The sequence below is a fragment of the Cibotium barometz genome, chromosome 29 (assembly GCF_041138505.1).
Source record: "Cibotium barometz isolate CiBa-2024 chromosome 29, ASM4113850v1, whole genome shotgun sequence".
Lineage (NCBI taxonomy): Eukaryota > Viridiplantae > Streptophyta > Polypodiopsida > Cyatheales > Cibotiaceae > Cibotium > Cibotium barometz.
Window position 1 is genome coordinate 17867970 of NC_141074.1, and position 6254 is coordinate 17874223.

Here is a 6254-nt window from a genome sequence, read left to right on the forward strand (position 1 = left end):
ATATGATTTAGATTTGTGCAAGGCATGCAAGATTCCCGTGAACTCGCAATGATAGTGCTTACATAATTAGAATTAACAATTTTTAGTGTGGTTATCCTTGTAACATCTTCACACTTTCTTTCCATTTTTAGTGTTTGATTTGATCAAATCCCTTGCAAGTAGTACACCATGCTAGCGCAAGACCAAGTGTGCTCCCAATAAGTAGAGCTTGGTGTAATACCAAGGTTCTTGCCATTCATACGCAAGGCTGCTTGATCTTATCTTTTAGTGTTCATTTTGTATTTCCCGTGCTTATGTGTATTTCACATGCTCAAACACTTATGCACGCTTAAAATCTCTCAAGGTAGAGTTTAAAAACTCTTTTGATAGTTCCCGAAATTCCCTTTCCTAAAATTCCCTAACACGTCACCCAACAAATGAAAATATAGAGTTTAAAAACTCTCTTTTGGTCTTACGGGTTGGCTGAACAAGTGCACGGGAGTTAAAAAACTCCATTTGAGGTTTTATGATAGCTGTGTAACCGTGAGCTATAGAAATCGAGGAGAAGGGCTATCGTTGTTGTCACCGATGAGCAAAGGAGTTGCTCTCAGGCATCTCTTCCATGGATTTCCAAGCTTGCCCCATCTGACTAAGCTTGATGTGTAGATCCTCGGTCATCATAATGAGATTATTTGACTTCAAATCCCTACGAATCACACCTTACGAATGAAGATACTCCATTCCTCTAGCCACATCAAGGGCTATTCCAGACATCATATCTAAAGAAAGGGAATGGGGCTCAGTTTTGTGTAGAAAAGTCTTCAATGACCCTCCTGGTAGGTACTCCATCATGACACAGAGGAGAGGATGGTCGAATAGCTACAGATCAGCAGGTGCAGCTCAAGGGCTACGCGCACATCAATGGTGAGAAGGCAGGTGCAGGGAGTAGCAAGTCATGTGCATGTCAATGGCAAGGAGGTGGCTTAAGACAAGAAAAGAGCGAAGGCTTCTACAAATGTGATGGATCCATAGTGTCTCTAGAACAGCACCATGCTACCATAGCCGATGGGGCCATGGACACCAAGAAGTGCAGATTGGCTTCTCCCTTCCAAAGGTGTAGTAGTTCAACACCAAACAATTTGCAAAGCGATGTCCATCCAGGTAAGCCTGGGTTTTTGTTTTTGTATTTTCTACAACATGCTATATTTTTTGCATGTTTTGTATTCCTCTCTCTCTCTCTATCTTGTGTATTTTCTGCAACATGCTATATTTTTTGCATGTTCTATATTCCTCCCTTGATGTAGATTGCATGTTCTGTATTCCTCTCTATATCAAGCTTATGGTTTTCAATCTATTCCTATTGGGTTGTCACAAGGACAGAAGAATTGCCTTTTGTTTCTATTCTCTTTTTTTTGCATGTAGACCCTTGTGTCGTTTATTCATCTTCTTTAAGTGGATTGATGAGTATCAACACATGTATAATACTCTTAAGAAAGCCTTGGTGAGTGTCTGCACATGTATGATACTTTTAAGAAAGTCTCAGTGCACCGATTCTCACAGCACCCAATTAGGACATCATTAGCATAACATCAATTTTTTGTTAGCTTTTCTAGTCTCCATTTTCTACATGTTCTGTATTCCTCTCTTTGTATCTTTTGTATTTTTTGCAACATGCTATATTTTTTGCATGTTCTCTTTATTTTTTGTCTTGCTCCTTCTGTATCTTGTGTATTTTCTACAACATGTTGTATTTTCTGCATGTTCTATATTCCTCCCTTGATGTAGATTGCATGTTGTATTTTCTGCATGTTCTATATTCCTCCCTTGATGTAGATTACATGTTTTGTATTCCTCTCTATTGAGCTTTCGGTTTTCAATCTACTCCTATTGGGTTGTCACAAGGACATAAGCATTGCCTTTCGTTTCTATTCTCTTTTTTTTTGCATGTAGACCCTTGTGTCATCTATTCATCTTCTTTAAGTGGATCGATGAGTATCAACACATGTATAATACTCTTAAGAAAGCCTTGGTCAGTGTCAGTGGACATAGATGCTCAACATTTGTAATCGAATGGATAGCATAACATCAATTTTTTGTTAGCTTTGGTAGTCTCCATTTGAATGGCAATAAGAAAAACTACACCACCACCACATAAGAAGACTTATCCATATATTACACCATTAAGAAGTATTGTCATTATCTTTGGTCGAGAAATTTTATATTTTTTATAGACCATCAACCACTTCTTCACCTTTCGATCAAGCCATATGTGCTATGGGTAGGGCAATGGGTTAGGATCACTTGATGGCTTCTAATGAAGTTTGATTTTACCATCATTGTATAAAAAGGCTCTTAACATATACATGTTAACCACATGTTGCATATACCCAATGTCTATAACATCTGTAGACCATCTTCTTTGATTAGCATTTAATAGATACCAGGTGTTTTAATATGTACACATCTTCTTTGATTATTGAAATCTTATAATAACCATATCCCACAACTCATTAGACTAAGCTAATGCTACTAATGCAAGCGGGTGCTCACACCCAAACTAATGCCAAAATACTAGGGGGTGTACACACCCGTCAATAGACAAGCAAGTCAGGGAAGAGAGATAAGCTATTGAGAGTGAGATTCATCAAATAAGAACGGCTATCACCTATAGTCATTGTCCCTAAGAATAATGGGAAGCTCAGAGTTTGTGTAGCCTACAGAAAGCTAAATCCCTCCATAATACCAGATTCATTTCCTCTACCATTCATAGACTCACTATTGGATGTTGCACAGCAGGACATGAGATATACTCATTTCTGGATGGATTCAGTGGGTTACAACTAAGTGCACATAGCTCTAGAAGACAAAGAAAAAATAGCCTTTGTGGACTGAATGGGGGGTTTTCACTTCTAATGTGATGACCTTTGGACTAAAGGACACTCCACCCACATTCCAGAGAATGGGTGCAAGAAATATTTTATGAATATTTGACCACCTTCTTCATGAGGGTTTTTGTGGAAGACTTCATTGCGTTTGGGAGAAAACAAGACCACATAAAATACTCTGATGATGTGTTTGTAAAAATGCAGATTAGCCAGATTGAGTCTCAACCCAATTAAGTGCGCCTTTGCAGAGCCACACCAAGCAGATCCTTATTGGGACACAGTGTGTCCATAAAAGGACCCAGCAAAAGTTAAGATCATAGTAAAGCTACAACCACCTAAGAATACCAAGGAGTTATCCATATTATTGGGATTAATTAAATGGCACAGTAGGTTCATGAGATTCCTAGCAAATGTAGTAATATGTCTGTACAACCTAACTGTGAAGGATGTAGAATATGTCTGGTCAAGAGCATGTCAGGAAGCATTCCGGAATATGAAACAGATGTTGTCTTTAGCACCAATTCTCTAGCAACCAAATTTTGGGCTGGTGTTCCGTGTATTTATGTGGATGCTTCCTAATTTGCCCCATAGGAAGTGCTTTAATGCACGAATCACATGAAGGTTGGCTTCGGCTGGTGTATTATGCAAGAAGAAGGCTGCCAAAGTCATAGAGAAATTATTCCACCATGGAGAAGATTGATTTTGACCATGGAAGCACTGGAAATGATTTACTCAATCAAAAAATTTAGGCAGTATCTATTGGGTGATGTTTTCAAATTTCATGTGGACCACAAGGCACTCTTGTATCTGGTAAACAAGCCAGGCTTAGTAGGAAAGTTAACTAGATGGATGCTGTTGTTGTAGGAGTTTGGGTTCACCATTAAGCACATCCTAAGAAATAACATGCAGTGGTAGATTTCCTATCCAGACTGGAGTCAGGAGAAACTCCAGATGGGGTGGAGAATGATTTCCCAGATGCACACCTCTTCATCAAAGATGGAGAGAGACCAAGTTGGTATATTCCTTTGCGACTTGTCTTTTCTAGATACCAAGTTGGTATATTCCTTTTCGACTTGTCTTTTCTATATTCCTTTCTGACTTGGCTTTTCTAGAGTACATGTTGAGAGATTAGAGGAAAAAGTTGACTCTCTAGAGTAAGTCATTCATGGTGGTGGAAGGAAAATTATACAAGATGGGCATAGACCAGATTTTGAGAAGATGCATTTCTAAACATGAATAGCAAGATGTGCTAGCAGAGGCACATCAAGGGATCAATGGAGGCCACTTTCTGGAGAATCATGGGAAGGAAGATGTGCTGGCAGCAGAGGCACATCAAGGCATCAGTGGAGGCCACATTTCTAGAGAAATCATAGGAGGAATGAAGCATGGAAGCACACGTTGTCTTGATCAGGAAGAGGAGCACCTGAGAATCATAATGGATGTCCAGAACATAGTGGATAGAAATAAAATGGACCTAGTGAAGATAGAGGCATGTCTAGCAATGCTAGATGTCAAGGAATATCTAGAAGTATATGAGATGGAGGCAGAAAGGATGGTGCAATAGGAAACTCATGCAATGGAAGACCTCAAGGAGGTGTGGGGGGAATACTTGGAAAAGTTCAAATCAATAATGGAAGCACCCACACCTACCTATAAATAAGTAATTCCTCATCAGCCAGGAGACAGGAATCTAGACAGAGGGTCAAGATATTTGGAGAGCCAACTCCATCCTCGGACCCGAAATCAAGAAAGGCTCTAATGCCCTAGCCTCGAGTAGAGCTGAAAAAGAAGCAGGAGGCAGCAGAGGAGTCGATGTCAGGTCTAAAGAGCTACAAATAAAAATGAGGAGTTGCAACAATAGGAATTGGAAACATGGAAGAAGAAATTCGATATCCTGAAAAAGAAGAAGGAAAAAAACCAGCACTCAGAAACAAAAGGAAAAGGTAAAGAAATAGTTGTGTGAATCGGTCAACCTTGGATCAAATCCTGGAAAACGAGCTAAAAGAACATGCTTGGGAGGTCACAAAGAAATCTGAAGAAAAAATGAATGATGAAGCAATATTAAGGGTCCACATGGAGGAGCTCGAGGCGCTGATCGAGAAATACAAGAAACAGCAAAAGCAAAATAGCGAGACCATAAAAACGTTAATGAAGGTAGTAGAAGCAACCACGCCCACAAGGGTGACAAGGGGCAAGGCAAGAAAAATGAGCTTAATGTAGCATTAACAACTACCAATGCTGAGATCAAAAAGAGAGCAGAATAGTTGGATGCCATGAGGAAAGCCCATGCTGAGGAACTATAGTCCAAAGACAAAATGATTCAAGATTTCCAAGGCTGGGCCAATCAAGAAAAAAGGGCCAAAGAAGAGTGGAAGATTAAGCTACAAGAGGCGTTGGGGCAGAAAAGCCTGAGTACTTGGAAAGAGATAGCCCTGTAGTTTATGCAGCAATTGGTGCACTCAGCACAACAAGCAGGAGCCGTGAGGCCTTCCAACCGGGATGACAAAGCTAAGTTCATGTGACTAAGTTAGAAGCACCTCTATAGAGGCAGGACTAGGCAAGGACACAAGCCATTCCCCCAAGAGTAGAATGCAAGGGATAGATCCAGAGCCATGCAGGAAAGCGATTGTGAATTATGACTAGCAAATCCAGGTGAGGAGGCAATGGCTCAATCAAAGAGTGCCATTGTCAGCGCCCCTCAACAACGGAGTAAGCTGGCAGAAACATCAAAGGGAGTGCCAAGGTTGAATTAGTCTGGAATACCACCCTATGGGTTGCAATGGAGTCGAGGTACTAGAAGGGGTGCAAGAGAATCGGAACAAACAATCTTTGAAGATGATGCTATCTGTCCGTAACACATAGAAACCCATGCTTTTGCAGCTGGTGGTAGTTGCGGTGAAGAGAGCCAAGGCTAAGTATCCGAATGCATGGCTTATTGAAGTGCAATTCAGAAGGGTTGATGAGAGAACGAGGCTAGGTCATGCTTCAGTAAATAGCCAACAAATGGACAATTCAGTTTGTATATCAGGGGGCACCCCCGCTCAGCCCGAACTGGAGGAGGAGGATGGACCGGCCATAAAGTGTTTGGACAACATGGTCTGGAGTTGAAAACACAGCCTGGATCCATAAAATTTTTAGAGTGCTAGCATGAAAAAATGGGCTTCATTCGCTGACACAATGTCCACCGTAATCGCCAGGTGTTGCTGGGCCAATCAGCCCATCTGGCCAGCCGCCCCAAAGTTCCTCCCTTTACTAAACAAACTAATCATGTGTCAAGTCTTCTTGTTTTATAACAACCTTGTAATGACTTCTTGGAAACGGATAGTACACAAATCTATGTAAGGGGAAAAAGGGAAAAGGGGAATTCCCTGAAGATCAGTAGATGTCGGA